General features: G+C 31.1%; 2 long non-coding RNA genes and 1 pseudogene across 3 annotated transcripts in view; 1 reads left to right on the top strand and 2 right to left on the bottom strand.

The window, feature by feature from the left end:
• The window catches only part of LOC136968212 (uncharacterized), a 208,931-nt gene extending 194,420 nt beyond the window's left edge, over positions 1-14,511 (bottom strand). Inside the window, exons 1-3 of one of the 2 annotated variants that reach the window (XR_010879616.1) lie at positions 14,448-14,511; positions 14,128-14,258; positions 12,835-13,801 (exon numbers count right to left, since the gene is read on the bottom strand). This is a non-coding gene — a long non-coding RNA (uncharacterized lncRNA). Of the gene's footprint in view, positions 1-12,834; positions 13,802-14,005; positions 14,259-14,447 lie in introns of those variants that run through there. The other variant, XR_010879617.1, reaches the window with a different exon arrangement.
• LOC136968213 (uncharacterized) lies at positions 5,754-6,715 on the bottom strand. The gene is made up of 2 exons (XR_010879618.1): positions 5,965-6,715; positions 5,754-5,869 (listed from the first exon to the last, which is right to left on the bottom strand). It is a non-coding gene; the product is annotated as an uncharacterized lncRNA (long non-coding RNA).
• Positions 14,512-15,575: 1,064 nt separating the features above from the next.
• On the top strand, positions 15,576-16,796 carry LOC136968218 (rab GDP dissociation inhibitor beta pseudogene; annotated as a pseudogene).
• Positions 16,797-20,478: the final 3,682 nt, after the last annotated feature.

Here is a 20,478-nt window from a genome sequence, read left to right as displayed (position 1 = left end):
CAGTCATGCAACTCACCACGTGTGTGTTCACTTGTAGAATATCTAATAGTTAATAATGAATAGTTCTTAAATACTGATCGTCATATATATATCCAAGAGTCAACAACATAACATGGTGTCAGAATTATAGTCGTCGTCGTCTTTCTACTAGCAGCAGCTCGAAATAATGAGTTCACCGGTCAGTAACAAAGGTCAGCCATCTTTAACTTTGTCTCGTTTAAGTGGTCAACAGGAACTATGCGGCAATCCAGTTCCATCGTTAATATTAGAAGGAAATCTAGCTCATAACTGGTCAATCTGGTATCAGAAATTTAAAATATTTTTGCGGGCTAGTAATTTAGAAAGTGAAAGTGATTCCCGTAAAGTCGCCATATTTTTACGTTATGTCGGAGAAGATGCGTTACAGGTTTTCAATTCCTTTAACTTGGATATGGACAATTGTCAATATTTGGATGTAGTAAACAAATTTGAGTCTCATTGTAAACCTAAAACTAATCTCACGATTGAGAGATATAATTTTTTGACCAGAAGACAAAAACCAGACGAGTCAATCGAAGACTTCGTAACTGCACTGAAGAACCTAAGCCTAACATGTGAGTTCGATAATCTCCGAGAGAGTTTGGTCCGAGACATGTTTATCGTTGGTTTATCGTCAAATAATAAAGTCATCAGAGCTAGGCTACTTCAGGAACAAGGCCTAAACTTAACGAAGGCCATCAGCATAGCCAAAAGCATCGAAATTACTCATCGTCAGGCGGAGCAAATTGAAAAGAACAGTGATGCTCAGATACTCAAAGTCGAAAAGTTCAATCACAGCAACATTCGTCGTGGAAATCTACAAAATAAAGCAACAAGTAGCGGAAGGAGGACAGTCATAGGTGGTCATCGAGAATCGTCATCGTCAAAGTTCTCAAGGTTTCGTCAAACAGGTCAGGACAATCAATTATTATGTACGCGTTGTGGACAGGTACACCGAAATAAATGTCCGGCTATTAATGCTGTCTGCAAGCTTTGTAACAAAGTAGGTCATTATGCAAAATGTTGTTGTACTAGACAAGTAAAATATGTTAATGTTAGTGATAATCGCGACCATGATAGTAATAAGTCGGATCTCTTTGTCATTGGATCTATTAATAGTTATAACAATCGGTTAAGTGAGCCGTGGATCCTAGAACTTAAGATTAATAACAAAGTGTTAGAATGTAATTTGGATACGAGTGCTCAGGCTAATGTAATGTCATAAGAAATTTTTTCTAGCAATTTAAAAATTGCTAGAAAAATACAACCTACAGCTGTAAGGCTTACGTCATTCTCAGGAAATGATATACCAGTTTTGGGAACGGTGATAGTCAATGGTGTAATCAATGATAATTTGTCAGCCAATATTCATTTTGTAATTACCAATACTGATAGTCAGACCATTATAGGGCTACCTACAATCCAAAGACTAGGCTTAGTCAAAAGAGTATTTAAAATCAATAATCATGAGTCAGTCCTGTCGCAGTATAAAGATGTATTCAAGGGTCTTGGGTGTCTACCAGGTGAATATGAAATATCCGTTAACAAAGATATAGTGTCAGTGATAGAACCGCCTAGGAAAATACCATTTATGTTAAATGAAAGATTTTAAAAAAACTGGAACGTATGCAATCTTTAGATGTTATAGCAAAAGTAAGTGAGCCTACCGAATGGGTAAATTCAGTCGTTATTGTTGAAAAGAAAGATAAGTCATTGCGAGTCTGCCTAGATCCAAGAAATCTGAATAGAGCAATAAAGAGGTGTCATTATCCATTACCAACTGTAGAAGAACTGAGGTCAAAATTAGCTGGTGCTAAGTATTTTTCAACTTTAGATGCACAGTCTGGGTTCTGGATGATAAAACTGAGTGAAAACAGTTCCAGGTTAACCACATTTAATACGCCTTTTGGTAGATTTAGATTTAAGCGTCTTCCTTATGGTGTGTCAAGTGCTCCAGAAATTTTCCATAAAATCATGACTGATTGGTTCTCAGACATACAAGGAATCATGATATATCTTGATGATATACTGATTTATAGTCAAACATTAGAATCCCATAATGAGATACTGCAAAAAGTCCTAGAAAAAGCTCGTCAAATTAATTTAAAGTTTAATAAAGATAAGTGTCATTTTCTAATGACAGAAGTCAAGTATTTAGGTCACATTTTTAGTCAAAATGGAATGTGTCCTGATCCAGCTAAAGTTAGTGCAATATGTCACCTACCAGCACCTAAGGATATAACAGAACTTAAACGTTTTTTGGGAATGGTAAATTATTTGGGATCTTACATTGATAACCTAGCTGATAAAACCGTCAACCTACGTCTGTTGTTAAGAAAGAATATAGCGTTTCATTGGTCAGAGAAACAGCAGTCAGAGTTTCAATTATTAAAGGAAGTAATAAGCAATGCCCCAGTCTTAACTTATTTCCATCCTAATCAGCCTTTAACATTGTCTGTGGATAGTTCAAAAGCGGCAGTTGGTGCAGTCATACTACAAAACAAGAGAGCCATAGCCTATTCATCAAAGTCATTGACTGAGTGTCAGTCACGTTATGCACAAATAGAAAAAGAGCTGTATGCAATTCAGTATGGTTGTAACCGTTTTCGTCAATATATTTACGGTCATAGGGTCATTGTGGAAACTGATCATAAACCTTTGGAGACATTATTTAAGAAACCATTGTCTGAAGTGCCAGTGCGTCTACAGCGTATGATGCTGAATCTGCAACAATATGATCTGAGTGTTACATATAAACCAGGCAAATTCCTGTTCATAGCAGATACTTTAAGTAGGGCTCCAGTAGATCCACCCGATGCAGAGGATTCTCTAGAGGAAGATCTCCGTATACATGCAAACTTATTGATGACTAATCTTGCAGTGTCCCCTGAACGTCTAGAAGAGATCAAACTAGCGACTCTGAAGGATGCAGATCTTCAAATCATTATGAAATACTGTCTTACTGAGTGGCCTACATCAAGAAACAAGCTTGACTGTCAATTAAAACCTTACTTTAATATACGTCAAGAACTCCATGTCATTGATGGATTATTGTTTAAAGGTCGTCTACTTGTAATTCCTTTAAGTCTTCGTTCTAAAATATTAGAAATTATTCATGAAGGTCATTTAGGCATCGAAAAATGCCAAAGACAAGCAAGAAGTGTTGTATATTGGCCAAACTTAAGTGTCGATATAAAGAACAAAGTAGAACAATGTCACGCCTGCATTAAATTTAGAAGAGCAAACAATGCAGAGCCTCTTATTCCACATGAGCATGTCAACCTCCCATGGCAAAAAGTAGGCATAGACTTTTTTTATTATAATAATATTACTTATTTGCTAGTCATAGACTATTTTTCTAAATATTTCGAATTAGTCTCAGTCAGTTCCAATAATGCTAAACTGGTCATAACAAATTTAAAAGCAATCTTTTCACGTCATGGAATTCCTACAGTCATTGTTTCTGATAATGGTCCACCCTTTAATTCAGAAGAATTTAGGTTATTCCTAAAGTGTTGGGACATAACTCACAGAACATCAAGTCCACATTATCCCAAGAGCAATGGTCTTGTTGAAAGAGCTGTCGGCACTATTAAACATCTTTTTAATAAATGTCATGAAAATAATTCAGATCCATACATTGCAATGCTCCAATATAGAAATACGCCTTTGCCTTGTGGATATTCTCCAGCACAACTTCTGATGTCTAGAGCACTGAGAATGAAACTCCCTGTCAGCGAAACAGTGTTGAGGCCAAGAGTCATAGATATACAACACTACAACAAAATCCGTGCAGAAGAAGTGAGTAAAGCAAAAACCTATTATGACCAGCACACTAAAGTCTTATCTCCTTTAAAGGAAGGTGATGAAGTATACTATAAAAAGAGTCCAAAAGAACCTTGGTCACCTGCATCTGTTGTCAAAGTAGGCCCGATGCCCAGAACATATGTCATTACAACACCAGACGGAATTCACTATAGAAGAAACAGACATCATTTATTGAAGACTCCCAGAACAACAGAAGTGCCAACTGGGAAAATAAAAGATACAGTTAACAGCATGCCTACATCTAGCCCAACTACTCCTGAGCAGACAAGCAGTCAAACAGAACCTGTCTCAGCTCAACCCCGTGTTCTGACGACCCGCTCTGGCAGGCAGATAAATAAGCCTCGCAGGTTTTCGTTTACTGAGAATGACAAAGTCCAGAAAAATTTGTAAACATATTATATATTGTTAATGTTTGTATTTTCAAAAAAAGGGGCGTGTTACGATATGTACTGGTGGCGACACCAGCGGTCAACGAGGTCAGTCGTAGTCGCCAGTCATGCAACTCACCACGTGTGTGTTCACTTGTAGAATATCTAATAGTTAATAATGAATAGTTCTTAAATACTGATCGTCATATATATATCCAAGAGTCAACAACATAACACTTACTATGTCCTTATGATAAAAACTCACCGATAAGAGGTTCGTAGATTTAATTACACGCTAATATTTCATTAATGGGGGGTGCTGTTGACAGTGCTGTCTGCTGGTGTGTTTTTTCTGCGAGTTACTGTTTCGAACTATAATTTATTGTCTGCCATTAATTGATTTTATAGAAGATGTCTTTTTCTACTGTGATACTTTCTTTTTTAATTTTGTTCTTTTTGCTTGTTATTGGAGGAGTCGAACTTAACTCAGGCCCAATGTCTCGTACACCACCTTCTTCACCTCGCAATAAAGCTTCGACTTCCGCCGGTAAACGCCGTCGATCTCCAAGCGAACCAACGTTGAAATCATCTTGACTGGAGGACTATTTTGCATCGCAGGATATTCCTTCTCAACTACCTCAGAAGATTCTGTGTCTCCTTGAGGAACGTTTCGATACTATTCTATCGAAACTGGAAGAATTGTCGTCGAAATTTGACTGGCTGTCTAATTTACATAAGGAATACGACAAATGTCTGTCTCGCCTGGAAGGAGAAATTGCTGAACTTTCGTCCTTCAAAACTGTATGTATGGATAAACTTTCTCTTCAAAATTATTATATAGACTCGGCTCATAACGATTCGAAGAAGGATAATATCATTGTTTCTGGTTTGAGTGGCGATGACGAGAAAATAGTTAATAATGCTAATCGCTTTATTGAATTATTTAAAAGATAGAGCGGGGAGTCTATTCCTCTAGTTAATAGTTATCGAATATCGGGAACGCGACTTTTTTTGTTTAAACTCTGTAGTCAAGATGACAAAAGAGTTATCTTTAAAAATTTAAAGAAAATTCAGGCATCGCCGTCATACTCGCGCATTAGAGTCTTTGACGATTTGTCATACAGATCAAGATTAAGGCGTAGGAAACTGTTGCCTTTTTTGCGGAAGCAAAATCTCTGGAAAAAAAAGTATTTCTGGAAGCCGACTGCCTGACTGTCGATGGTGACAGATTTACTTTTAATTTGGATACGAATGAACTACAGAAAATCGATACTTTTTTAGACAAACACAGCCAAGGTTAAGTGGAACAACTGCTAACGAGACAAAGCTTTAGAAATGAGAATATTGTCTCGGAATTGCCAAGGAACGCTGAACCTATCAGTGAATGACCAAGAGTTCATTTATTTATTGCAAAATTATTATTTAGTTGAATTATTATGCCTTTGTCCCCTTTTTAACTCTATTTAAGATTTGTTTTGTATACTAGTACTTTCTATATATTAACAGGACTTATTATACTGGAAATTATGGATGCAGATATTTAGTCTTACAGATCAAAAATAATGTTCTTTATTTAGTTCACCCGAACACATACACTTTAAACACGTGTTTCGGACTTGTTCGTCCCTCCTCAGCAGGCCTTTAAACGACACTTTCTACAATTAACAATAAAAACATTTCTTCGTACAATTATAACTAAAATTAGTTAAAAGCACAAACATTTCCCGACAATAAATTTAAAAATTCTTACAATTTCTGTATTTCCGATCTTCTCTACATTTCCACTTAAACTCACGATCCTCAGAAACCATACAATTTTACACATTCCTAATTTTTATACATTAAAATCAGTTTAAAACGATAAATTTAATTATTATCTAAAATATTATTATTTCAATTAACTTACTTCTTTTTGTTTATTCGTTTCTACTTAATTTCGATTCTAATACGTTCCCATCACATCTTTTATATCTCTTCCTCCCCCTTCTTATAATGCTTAACCATGATTGGTGGATCTCTCTACCATTGTTGTTATTCATTTTATTAGTTTGCCTAATTATATTTAAATGCTCATACAGTTGTCTTTTATAATTGTTTTTTTCCTTTTTTCTGATTTTTACCGTATTTAGATCAATTGCACAACCTTCTGTATTACAATGGTCAGCTACTGCTGAATTTGCATAATTTCCTTTGATTGCTCTAATATGTTCACTTAATCTTATTTTTAATTTTCTTTTAGTTTCTCCTATACAGGGTGGGCCAACAAAAACGAAACGGCAGTGTGTTCGTGTTCGTCCAAGCAAATCGCTCGGACAGGTCGATTTTATTCTCGAGGGGACATCTTTTGCAATAAAGTTTTTGCGATTCTGAATACAACAGACAACAAAAAATTTTAAAAACTCATTTATTTTGTATTAACTAAACAAACATTTATTTCGAAAAAAATGTTTGTTTAGTTAATATTCAGATTCGCAAAAACTTGATTGCATAAGATGTTCCCTCGAGAATAAAATCGACCTGTCCGAGCGATTTGCTTGGACGAACACGAACACTCTGCCATTTCGTTTTCGTTGGCCCACCCTGTATATGTTTTCTTTGGATTACAATTACAATCAAATGAATATACTACTCCTTTCTCCTCTGTTATATCATATTTTTCTTCTTTTCTGTAACATAATTGTTTTTTAGTTGTATTTATTTTTTCCGGTATTAAGTTGATTCTATTTTTAATTACATTTTTAATTCTTTCAAATAATTTTGGAACATATCTTAATTTAATAAATTTTTTCTCTTTATCTATTGATTTTGGTTGTTTGTCATTATCTAGTTTTTCAAGGCATTGTTTTATTAAACATTTTGGGTAATCGTTTAAAATAAACATTTTAATTATTTCCTTCTTCTTCTTGTTTTTGTGTTTCTATTTCGCTTGTTCTTTGCCTTATTTTATTCATATACATTTTAAATATATTATATTTCATACTGACCGGAATCACAGATTTATAGTTAATTATTTTGGGTATTTGTATTGGTTTAACATATTTCTTGTAAATTAATCTATTATTTTTTCTTTCTATTGTTATATCTAAATAATTTATACTATTCTGTTTTTCTTTTTCTAATTCAAATTTGATATTCTCTTTCATCTTATTGGTCTTATTTATAATTATATTTTCATTTGTTTTCGTTTTATCAAAAATTATTATGCAATCATCCACATACCTGCTGTAAAATTCAATACCTTCTATATTTTTGATCTTTTCATCTATTTGTATCATTGTTATTTCGGCCAATTTTGGGCCTATACATGTACCCATAGGCATTCCTTCTGTTTGGGTGTAGAATTTCTTATCGAACTGAAAGTAGTTATTTTTAATTATCCAATCTGGTGTATTTATTTTTCTTAAAGAATTTTCTATATCTTCTATTGTTATGCTAGGATACATGTTTACAACATCGAGTGATATTAACTTCATATTTTCATTAATTGTTATATTTTTTAATCTATTTAATAAGTCATCCACATTTTTTATACTTATACTGAGAAACTTCTAATAAATTTAATTTATCCTTTAAATATTTTTCTAAATTATAATATACGTAATTTTTAACATCTGTTAAAGGTCTATATTTAATAGGATTTTTATGTGTTTTTACCCTTATGTTAAATTTCGGTGTTCTGTCGTCTTCTCTTTTTATGTAGTTGACGTCTTCTTCTGTTACATGCGTTGTATTTTTAAATTTTTTAATTCCTTTTCTAACCATTTTATTAGACCATTTACTGGATCTTTGTTGAGCTGTTTATAACTTCCTTCTTGGATTAATTCCTTAATGACTTTATTTTTCTTTTCTTTTTTCCATAATTATTATTTGTTTGGTTTTATCCCCTTGAAGTATTTTTAAATTATTTTGTGTTAAAAACAATTTAACATTATTTAAATTTCTCTTAAAATTTTTAATCCTTATTTTTCGTTTTTTTATTTAATTTCTTATTTTTAATTATATTTTGTATACCTGTTCTTATTTGCTCTCTCTCCTCTTCTAAAAACTTCCATAATAAATGTTCTGTAAAGAACATTTATTATGGAAGTTTTCCATATTTTCCAAGTTTCCAAGTATTTCCATAATAAATGTTCTGTAAAGAACATTTATTATGGAAGACATATTATACATGAAAGACTGTGATATCTTCAGTTTTCAATGTTTCCGGTCCATTATAGTCTAATCCTTGATTCAATGTTCTTCTGACAGATTCTGGTATCTTTACGTCTGTCATGTTTAATATTAATTTTCTTTCATATTCTTTTTCTTTTAAGGTTGGATAACCTATTTTTTTTAACCAATTTGTTATATTTATTTAAGAAAAACTTACCGGAAGAGTCCTTCTGTTCTTGTTTCTGTGTGTCTGTTCTGTTGCCAGAATTTTCACTTCTTGTTTCTTCGTTATTTCTTTTGTTTTTTCTTCGTAATTTTTTTAATTTGTATTTTTTGTAATTTATATTAGATTTTATTATTAATTAATTTATTTTTTCTACATCATGTCGTAAATTTTTGCTGATACTCGCTGGTAAACTCAACGTTTGTAATTTTATGGCTTATATTTTACATTTCTGTAAATACCATATTTCTGTTTTTAAATTTGTTATTTTTTCAGCTGTATTCCCCATTCTCCGCGTTCTCCAATTTTCCAGAAATTCGGCTATAGATTATTAAATAATGTTTAATTATTATGCCTTTGTGTCCTTTTTAACTCTATTTAAAATTTATTTTGTATACTAGTACTTTCTATATATTAACATAACTGTATGAGCATTTAAATATAATTAGGCAAACTAATAAAATGAATGACAACAATGGTAGGGAGATCCACCAATTATGGTCAAGCATTATAAAAAGGGGGGAGGAAAAGGTATAAAAGATGTGATGGGAACGTATTAGAATCAAAATTAAGTAGAAACGAATAAACAAAAAGAAGTAAGTTAATTGAAATAATAATATCTTAGATAATAATTAAATTTATCGTTTTAAACTGATTTTAATGTATAAAAATTAGGAATGTGTAAAATTGTATGGTTGCTGAGGATCGTGAGTTTAAGTGGAAATGTAGAGAAGATCGGAAATACAGAAGTTGTAAAAATTTTTAAATTTATTGTCGGAAAATGTTTGTGCTTTTTATTAATTTTAGTTATAATTGTACGAAGAAATGTTTTTATTGTTAATTGTAGAAAGTGTCGTTTAAAGGCCTGCTGAGGAGGGACGAACAAGTCCGAAACACATGTTTAAAGTGTATGTGTTCGGGTGAACTAAATAAAGCAGGGCCGACCTTCTCGATAAAGGGGCCCGGGTGCAAGAAACTATTTGGGCCCAAATGTTTTTCTAAAATAAAAAAATTTACAAACACGAACATATATTAATGCATGTTTATTTAAAGCGTGATTTTGTTCTTGCTAATACATTAATTACTTCAGAAAAATTACAATTTTTTGCAATTTCTTTTTCGATGCTTAATATAGCAAGTGCATTTAAGCGTTCTGCACACATGCTGGATCGAAGATAATTCTTTATTAATTTTAATTTGCTGAAAGAGCGCTCAGCACTTGCTATAGTAACTGGCAACGTAAAGAAAAGTTTTAATACAGTTAATACATTTAGAAATAACTCATTATAATTATTATTTAGTATGTATTGCAATATATCTTGTGCGTTATTTACATCCCTTTCATTCAAAATCAAATCCCGTAGCAAACCAATTTCCTGGATTAGGTTTTCATCTACATCTTTGTTATAAAAATTTACAAAGTTTTTGGAACATTTTTCTAATTCATGTTTTTCTAAGGTTTTCATATCAGTGATTAATTTGAAATCAGAAATAATATTTGGTATACTTTTAAATCTATCTTCTATTTGTACAATAACCGTATCAATTAGAGTGTTAAAAAAAATAACATCTAAATTCCTCTACCGGGTTTTCTATAACTTCATCTTCTGCTATTTCGGAATATAACCTTTTTCTTTTTCGTATTCGTTTTTCAGGAAAATGTTCTGAAATATTTAAATTACGTGCTAGCACTTTTGCTTCGTCTAAAAATGTGTTAAATTTTGTTCTTAAATTTTGGATTTCAGTTTTAATTTTATTGACTAAATTAAAAGCCGACTCAAGAATAATTGTTTTTGCTTGAAATAGTATATTGATTGCGTTGATTTTAGACAACATTGCAAACCATACTACTAAACATAAAATAAATGGCATTTCTTGTATTGAATCCAATAGACTTTTAGCTTCGGATACCGCTGTATTATCGTTACTTACATAAATAAATTCTTCTAGGGCATTACAAGTTTGTTCAAACTGTGTATACACTGCTTTAACCGAATCTATTTTGGCTTCCCAACGAGTGTCACATAATGGTTTAAGAGTAATGTTTAAATGTTTTTGTAGAATTTCCCATCTCTTTGTAGATGCAGAAAATAAGCAATATAAACGTTGCAATATCCCAAAAAAATTTTTACAATATATACTGCTGGAAGCGGCATCACAAATTAATAAATTAAAAGAGTGTGATAGGCAAGGCACATATATTGCATGAGGGTTTAGAGCAATTATTCTAGATTGTACACCTTTATATTTCCCTTTCATGTTGCTACCGTTGTCGTATCCCTGCCCTCTGCAATTCATAATATCTAAATCAAGCTCACTTAATGTTTTCAATAGAGTTTTTGCTAGTCCTTCTCCAGTCACATCAGTTGCTTCAATAAACCTTATAAATGACTCATTTATAATTAATCTTTTCTCTTCAAAATTTACATACCTAATAATAACTGAAGTTTGTTCCTTATGGGAAATATCAGGAGTACAATCCATTTGGACACTATAGTATGTGGCTGCTTTTATATCGTTTTTAATTTTGTTAAGGACTTCATCTCCTAACGCAGAAATAATTTGTTCTTGTGATCTATGTGCTAAATGATGCACAATTCTATTTTTCGAATTTTTTATTCTGTTTATATGATCCATTAACACAGAGTCGTATTTACTTAAAAATTCGATTAAACTTAAAAAATTTCCATTATTAGGCGTTCCTATTATTTCATGGGTTCCTCGAAGTGGAAGATTATTACATGCTAAAAATAGAATCACATCTACAATTCTTTGAAATAGTAATTTAAGTCGTTCCGTTTCCTTATTTATATTAACTTGATTAGTTTCATCAATAGTCGAACATAAATTTAGTCGTTTTAGTAATTCTTTCCAAGCAATAAACGAATTAAAGTGACAAATAGAACGCTCATGATCTTGAATTACAGTTGACAGCTTTCTCCAGTTACTATAGCCACCTATAAACCGTGTAGATTGTTCATTTCCTCTTCTTTTAGAAAATAGTATACAACAAAAACAAAATACCGAGTCTTGCGTTTTTGAATAAATTAACCAGCTGCGAAGCTGGGTTTCACCATTTGGCATTTTTTTAAAGTAGTACGTAGTGGAAAATGACCTACCTTCATCATTCTTAGCAAAAACTCCTTTGTGTTGTACAGGTCCGGTTTTAACACAAAACATTCGAAACTTATCAGTTATAATACTTGGCCATAAATCTGGATCACTTATGTTCATTTGATCATATTCGTTATTGTCATTTTCGACGTTATTTTCTGATTCGATCATATTTGTATAAACATGCGGTTCTTCAACGAATTTCACAGTTTCAACATTTTCATTGCAAGACTGTGTAGTTTGTGCGGAACTTTCTTCTCCAGTTGAAGCTTGAACTGTAACTTCTGAAGTCGAAACAATTTCATTGCTGGAATTACTTCGTAGCCAAGAAAACAGATCTACTTGTGATTTCTTGAAATTTAGCTTTTCTACTTTTTTCTTTTCTGCTAATTTTCTTTTTTGACACCCAGAGGGATATTTCCTTGGCATGGACATGATTAGATGTAACAATAATTAAACGTTTTGTAGTATGACACGTCTTTCTTTCTCGTGCTGAACTCGAACTCTCACAACTTCTCGGAGGCTCCTTGTAAAGTATTGATCTTTTAGCAGAGTGGGAACAAAAGAAGCGCGACCTTGTCAATTGGACCCACGTGCGGTCGGGTAATACCACTTGTAAGGTCAACACCTTACAGAGGGAAAACAAAGGAAGCGCCGGCTTTGTCAATAGGACCCACCTGTAGGCTGTAGTCAGACCGAAAGTTCCAGAAATAAGACAGACAAAAAAAGATAGAAGAAATTATAAAAGAAACATTAAAACTACGATTATATACCAGGGGCGTGCCGTGACATTTGATGATAGGGAAGCTGTGTTTCTGTAAGAAGCCGACATCCAGGGGCAATCAGTCAATTGCGCGTCAGTGATGGTCTAGGCTCCATTCGTATCGTTTATTCGATAAGCCAGTAAAAACCGTAGACTTCTCTAAATGCATTTTTAATATCACGATTACATTCCGAATCGCTAGCCACGATATAAGGGCTACAATTAAAAGTAAAATAATAAAAACTTACTCGGTGAAATAAAATATGTGGTGGATGTACTGGTACATACAAAATATTCTTCAATTATATGAATATACTTTTAAAGAAAATTATAATTAAATATAGCTTTGCAAAGAAACGTACAGTACATAAAGATATAAAATATTCTTTACTTTTAAAATTTTAAAACAATGTACTTAGTCAAATAGCTCCCTACCAGTGGCTAATGGATGGAATCGAAGACGGTTGCAGAGGACTGCCAAATCCCCAGGGTGCTGATACCGGTCAATGTCAAATACCTCTTTTGTCGCATCACTAGTATATCTCAAAGGACGCGACAGGGCTGTTGTAAATTTTAAACGTTTCTCACCATAGCCGTAAAAATCTAAATATGTTAAACTTAAAAGTCATTTGTTTTCTAACTAATTCGTTTTAGGACCAGGTGTTGTCCACGGAAATTTCCAAAATTTACAACTTTTCGGTCACTCTCGTCGAATTGGAAAAATTTGTCTTTATTACATCTAATACAATATTTCGAAGAAATCAGTCCCCACTATACTCGGCTGTATATTGGTTCGGTTAAGCTTTTGTTTAAGTAATATTCCGGCTCTTTCATCGGGGTTTTGTTTATGTCCCCAATTCCCTAATCGCTTAATTATTTAACTACTTCTTAAGTAGAAATAAGTCGAAACCGGTTACTTTCTACTCGAATATTTGTAGTATCGGGAAAAAAGTGGAAAGACAAATTTTTATGACAAACGAATACATAAATCGTATAATTTTATATGGCCGACGGCCACAGTATTATTTTCATTTCTTAACGCGGGCTATATGGTTTTGAAATTTTTTTTAAAAAGTCGAATTTAGGTGGGGATCCTCGGGAGTTCCCCGAATCAAATAACAAAAACTAAACATTCGCATCATCGAGAATTAGTTTAAAGATTGTCGAAATTCAGAGATCTACAATAATAATGTTTACGATAAAATGTACTTTTCGTCATACTGATAACGATAGGAATATTGTCAAGTTTTCGTGTGCATTCTTGATAATGTTGGGGCCCCCTCAATCGCGGGGCCCCGGTGCGTAGCATCCGCCGCACCCCCCCGATGGCCGGCCCTGAAATAAAGAACATTATTTTTGATCTGTAAGACTAAATATCTGCATCCATAATTTCCAGTATAATAAGTCCTATTAATATAAAGAAAGTACTAGTATACAAAATAAAATTTAAATATTATTTAGTTGCTTTAACTGAGATTTTTTAATTACAATTTGATATTTCAAAATGTCTTCAGGTTGAGCATATACCATTCAATTTACAATTTTTGATAAAAGTATATTAACAGATTCCAAATGTGCCATTTGGTTTATTTTTAATCTAAATTTGGTGTTGTTAAAAAGCATATTTTTATTTACTACAAAAACTGCAAAATGGTTCTCACTTTTAAAGATGAAGTGACTCATCAAGCATACCCAGCTGCAATATCTATTAAGTTCCCATCAGCACAATTTAATTCCTAAATGGATCTTCATTAAATACATCTCCATTCCACAATGTATCAGGCTGACTGTTCTGAAGGTAGAATGAAAATTATTGGCTAAGCTCATCACTGAAAAAATGGGGAAGAGGGAATGGGAAATATAAGAAATTTACATCAACTTTACAAAATTTATGTAAATTTGCTAATTCTGTGATGTATTTGTGTGTAATTCATGGATATTCATCAATGTCAAAAGAAGTGTTTTTTTTTAAAAAGTTTACCTGAATTTAAAGGTTTCAATAGTCTATGAATCTCCTCTTCCAACGGTTCATATGTATATAAAGGATTAATCTTGATATGCGTGGCAGGCCCTCATAAACAACGATCTTATAAATAGCAACATCGGCGCACGAATGCGCATGTCCACCTTAATGTTCGTTTGATATGCGGGTTCATATGTATACAAAGGAAACTTGATCCCCTGCTCTTTGTTCATTGTGCCTAACTAGGAAAGTGTTAAAGATGTTAAAATGTTACACTTTTAAAATAAATTATGGCTCTATATACAAAACTTTTCTGATAATAATATATATAAATATTAATCTCGTATCTTAAGTGTAATATTTAATAAAATACTGTATGCAATTAAATCAAAATTAATGAAAAATTTGTTGCATAGTACTTACATATTTAAATGTGATTTTTGGTTTGATGAGTTTGATACCTGAAAATATATAGAAATAATGGGATGTAATTGTCCTAATAATAAAATTATTTAAACCTTTTTTTTTCATAAGATCATTCAAAAAATAGTGAAAGTATAACTGCAACTAAAACTAACCAATTCTGTTCTTATTAATTTTTATACTTTCTGTTTTAATATTAATTAAAAATTATCAACCAATCAAACTTTATTTGTAATAAGGAGAACCTTGTTACAGGGGGATAGTTTTATAATTGTCTTTAAGTTTACAAATAGAATATAGTAAGTAAGTAAGTAAGTAATGTTTGTTGTAATAGGATTAAACCTGTTACATGGGGTGTTTCAATTATTAAATCAATCACAATCATACAACAACATATTAGTTCCGTATAATACATCTTAACTATTTAGTTTAACATTGACACATATATACATTAATAAAAGCTGAATCTTTTAAATAACATCTTATATAACTTAATTACAAAAATTTTAACAAATTGATTAGATTATAGTTACAATTCTGCTGTATGAGAAGAAATTTGTACTTGATATTTACATTGGTAATCATGTGCAACACATGGAAGTATTATCCATTTCGGGACCCTAATACTTTTTTGCGAGAACAAAACTTATATATTGGTAAAAATCCCTAAATCCATGACAATATCATATCAACTTTGTTTAAATTTAACTGTTATATTCTTTTTTTACTGGTCATGCCTTAGCTTTGTATTGAGATGATGAGTATTTAAATAGACCTTGTGTTGAGACAATTTTAAAAATTAAGCTGTACAGTGACTCTCTGGCACGATATGGAAAAAGCCCATATTTGTATCCACTTTATGGTTTGGGAGAACTGCCACAAGGATTTGCACAATTGAGTGCTATTTATGGTGGTATGTACATGTTGGATAAACCTATTGATGAAATTGTCCTGGAGGATGGTAAAGTAGTTGGTGTACGTTCTGGAAAAGAGATTGCAAAATGCAAACAAGTATATTGTGACCCATCCTATGTTCCTGATTGTTCAGAAAAAGTAGGACAAGTTGTTTGTTGTATTTGTTTGATGAACCATCCTATTCCAAATACTAAGGATGCATTATCTTGTCAAATCATGATTCCACAGAAACAAGTAGGCCAAAAATCAGATATCTATGTTTCATTAGTATCTTACATTCATCAAGTTGCAGCTAAAGGTTGGTTTGTAGCTATGGTTAGTACTACAGTGGAAACCAATAATCCGGAGAATGAGATTAAGCGTGGACTTGATGTATTGGGACCAATCAGACAAAAATTTATATGGATGAGTGATGTTTATAGACCAAAAGATGATGGCAGAGAAAGTCAGATATTTATCTCTGAATCTTACGATGCCACTACTCATTTTGAGACTACCTGTCTTGATGTATTGGATATCTTCCATGGAGGTACTGGAGAAGATTTTGATTTCTCTAAAGTCAAGCATAACTTGGGAGACGAACAAGATTAGAAATTTCAAATAGCTCTTTCACGTCCCATTTTGTCATTAGAGATATCCTTTCTATACAGTTCTCTTTAAACTGCTGTGATGATGAAGTTTCAGGAGAGTTTCCAGAAATCAGCTTTATATGTTTTATTTTTTATTTTTAATTGTCTTTTGAAAAATTGGTGTATGTATACATATCTCGAATGAGAAGGGAGCAAACTGTCCAATAGGGAATATTGTCCTAGACTATAGAAATATTTTAAATAATTTGAATAAAAAAGATCTCTACAATTTATATAACTATTTTATCAAGGCGACAGAAATGTTAGAAAGTTAACTCAGCAGAGTCAACTTATGATAATACTGTTAAGTTGTTTGGATATAATGTGATGATTATCAATTATTGTTATTAATTATTAATTATGTTAATAATAAACTAATTTGAAATCTATTGTATAAAAATTCTTGACAGTTACATTATTATTGAATGTTCTATTATCAAAGAATTTGAATAAATTAAAATTATACAACCCCCATAACAGGGATAATCCTTTTTTGTTAATAAAGATTGATTGATTTTTATATTATAAAATAAAGATAAATTTTTTAAAAAGAGATCCAATTTTACTTAAGAACTAATTCAGGAGCTTGATTTCCTTCATACTTAGGACAATATTTAAGATGAAAACAAGATACTTCTTTATGATTAGTTTTACATTTACTCTGAATAGAATTTATTAAAATATTTTGGATGCATAATTCCATTCTTGCATACACAGATATAACTGGATGAGATCTATATAGATAAAAATTAAAGTATCTAAGTAGACAATCTGTGTATAACATTACATTAATCAAGTAAATTTTAGTTTTTTTATTAAGTTACAAATAATGGAATTTAATATTGTATAAATAAAGAAGTATCCAATGGAAATTTTTAAATAATATGAATCTAATCTTTCGCTTAATTTATCTCTAAATCTGATTCTGTTAAAAAATATTTTAATTAATAAAATATCTATATGTTCCACGAAAATAATCTTTTCAGTTTGAACTTTCTTCATAAAAATACACAGCGCCATCTTTCGTTTAAAATAAATAATTTATAAATATCCATAGTCATTTCTATTTTATATATGTGCCGCCATCTATCGCATATATTTTGAATTATTTAAACTTATATCGAAAAATCGTAAATAAAATATATTTTTATTAAGAAATTTGCTAACATTCATATAAAATAACAATAAAACATAATTAATATTATAGAGCCAATTCCATGTTTAAAGTATCTACATTAAAAACAACATATGCATCGAAAATAATATAAATAAAAAGGTTTTTGATATACTTTAATACAAACATATCATAAATTATTCGCTTGTTAAAAAAATAAATCATTTGAAACATTTATAAAAGAATATATTAATATCTACCGATTAATTAAATAAACTAATTATATATTCTAACAAACCGAATGTATATGAAAGAACATACCTACATGTAGAATATACATACATGTTAAAAACGTACTTAAAATGGCAGTACTGTCGACTCGATAGTTGGATAAAAAAGAACCGTTGGAAAAATTTACTAAAATTAAAATTAACATAATTTACGATAAATGTAATAAACTAATACTTTAATATAACATAGAATTAATAGTATACTATCAAATACTACATTAACCAAACTTAAAATTTAATTAGATTAGATAAAATTGCAATTAATTTACAGATCATTAACGTAACGGTTGTTCTGACAATCTGTGTTTACAGGTCAGGGGATTGTTTCATATAATGTCTTATAATTCGCGAAGATATATAACTATACAAACATAATATATATGAAAATGTAGAAAACAAAATTCTTCATTTAAATAGCATATAGCGAAACAGAAAATATGAGTTTAAATGATTTTCTTGCGATTTGATTAGACACGATTTTACAAGTCGTTAATGTAAACAAAACAAACGAATTTTTTTTGAAAAAAGTAAAAAATACAAGCGGATGTAAAGTATACCAAACAAAACTACTGATATTTGCGTACTAGCAATATTTTTTTCATACTTCTAATATAAAAATTTGATTTTATACGAATTTTTTAAATAATACAAGTACATTCACTCAAATGACCTTCAACCTGCCCCGAGTCTTTTAGTGCAGGTCTGTAAAACAGCTTCCCCGCTACACGACTGCAAGAGGGTTAAGTGGTCTCCAGCAGGCACCCATGACTCTCTCTCTTCTCTTATCTTTCTTCTTTCCTCCCTCCCATTCTCCTCTTACCCCATCCCCCATCCTAAACCTTCTCGTTTCCCTCACTTCCCCCTTTCTTCCTATAAGGCTATACCTCCGAGTCAAGCCTTATCTTTAACTACATGTACTGTACATATATGTAGCCTATAAGTGTTAGTCTGTGTGTTGTGGGAGACACGATTTTCTTCACCCCATTTGAAGTTTAAATCCTGTATTTTTTAATCGAAAATTTCTGAAATTTTGCAGGGAGGTTGGTATATTAGGAGGATTGATACTATTAAATTTTGATGGTTAAAGGTCGAGAGGGGTGGTGTGTTGTATCTCAAATGGGGTTGGATTTAATGAAGATTTTTACACGTTATTGGCATTTACAATTTTTAAATAAAACTCATCTCAACCCCGAAAATTAAGCTTTTTGCCATTTTATAATAATTAATAATATAAAAAGATTTTTAAATAAAATATCATAACAAATGAAAATCGTATGTTTTACCACGGAAAAACTTCTTCTTACAGTGATATTCATAAAAAAAAAAGACTATCCAAGAGAAAAAATTTAATCATTGACTAATGCTGGAATCGAACGTAATTTGTGGTAAACCTTAATATTTAAAGACATTAAATTTTTTATATAATCTCACTATTATATATTTTCATTGTTTTCAGTAGGTTCAATGTTTTGTTAAGATTATTTATATATTTTCTCTTCGAATTCCACAGATAACGCTATTTAGATAATTTTTAAAGAATGTAAGTGGTAAAATTCCCCTCAAGAGATTTTGTTTAAGCGGTTTACTCAATGACAAGTCTGACCTTCAATTGTCTTTTACCAAACAAAAATATAATGTTTATACAACTTTCTTTCTTTCAAGTTCTATATTTGTTGTATTTATTTATTATTTTTCACCTTAAGTTATATAATAGACTATTAAAATTGATATAACTTTATTTAAAAAAGATATTAGATATTTACATTTAGTTTATGATTACACTCAAGGTCTCGATTTAGACACGCCTAGAGCAGTAAAATCTTGAGAGGAAAAAACGTGAAAGTATTCGTAACAATTTTATTTTTTTTTTTTATCTTTCTATAAAATAAAATTTAAAAAATAATATAATAATAGGAGGCGAGATACTCACTTTTTTAAATAATTGCCAGGTCTATTTTCTCCGTTTTAACTTGAAGAGCGATAGATTTTTGTGGTGATTATGGAGGCAAACAGTGATTTGACTGTTTGGATCATAAAATAAATAAAATAATATAAAATTATAGGAGCCTATAAGCATATATAAACGTTAGTTTTCCATTAATTAAAAGGTAAACTATCCATCTTTTTTCATTATTTATCGTTAACAATTGTTAATTAGCTTATAAAAGTTTATTCATTACGTTCTCCACATTTATTTATTGATTAATATATATTTTTATACGTTAAAAATACTTTCACCTTACTAAATTTATTATTTAACTTTACTAAAGAACACAGTAGACTTTGCTTTGGACCGGTTTAAATGCTTTATTATTATAACTGTATCAAATGCCATATTTTCTATCGGCCATTTCTGTGTTGTATTATTTATTTAAAATATTTTAAACCTCAGATCATGACGTTTAAGTGATTTTCTAAGAGCTTATAAACGAGATATTTTAATATTAGAATGTGCCAAGAATATTTCATTTCGTTAAAGCTGTGTATTTTTAATGTTTTGTAACAGTATTAGAACCTAACGAGTAACTAAACATGTGAAACAATTTCAAGGGCAAGCATAATGTAGTTATTGTTACGCTCTAATGAGGTTACCAAATTTAAAGTGTCATGTTCAGTAAGAAGAAGGGGGGAAAAACTAATTTCCTGACTAGAAAAAATTGATTATGTAAAATAACTGA

Source organism: Centruroides vittatus, unplaced genomic scaffold (assembly GCF_030686945.1).
Source record: "Centruroides vittatus isolate TY-2023 unplaced genomic scaffold, ASM3068694v2 contig_1416, whole genome shotgun sequence".
NCBI classification, from domain to species: Eukaryota; Metazoa; Arthropoda; class Arachnida; order Scorpiones; family Buthidae; genus Centruroides; species Centruroides vittatus.
Note: the sequence above shows the minus strand (reverse complement) of the source record. Positions and strands in the feature narration are given on the sequence as shown.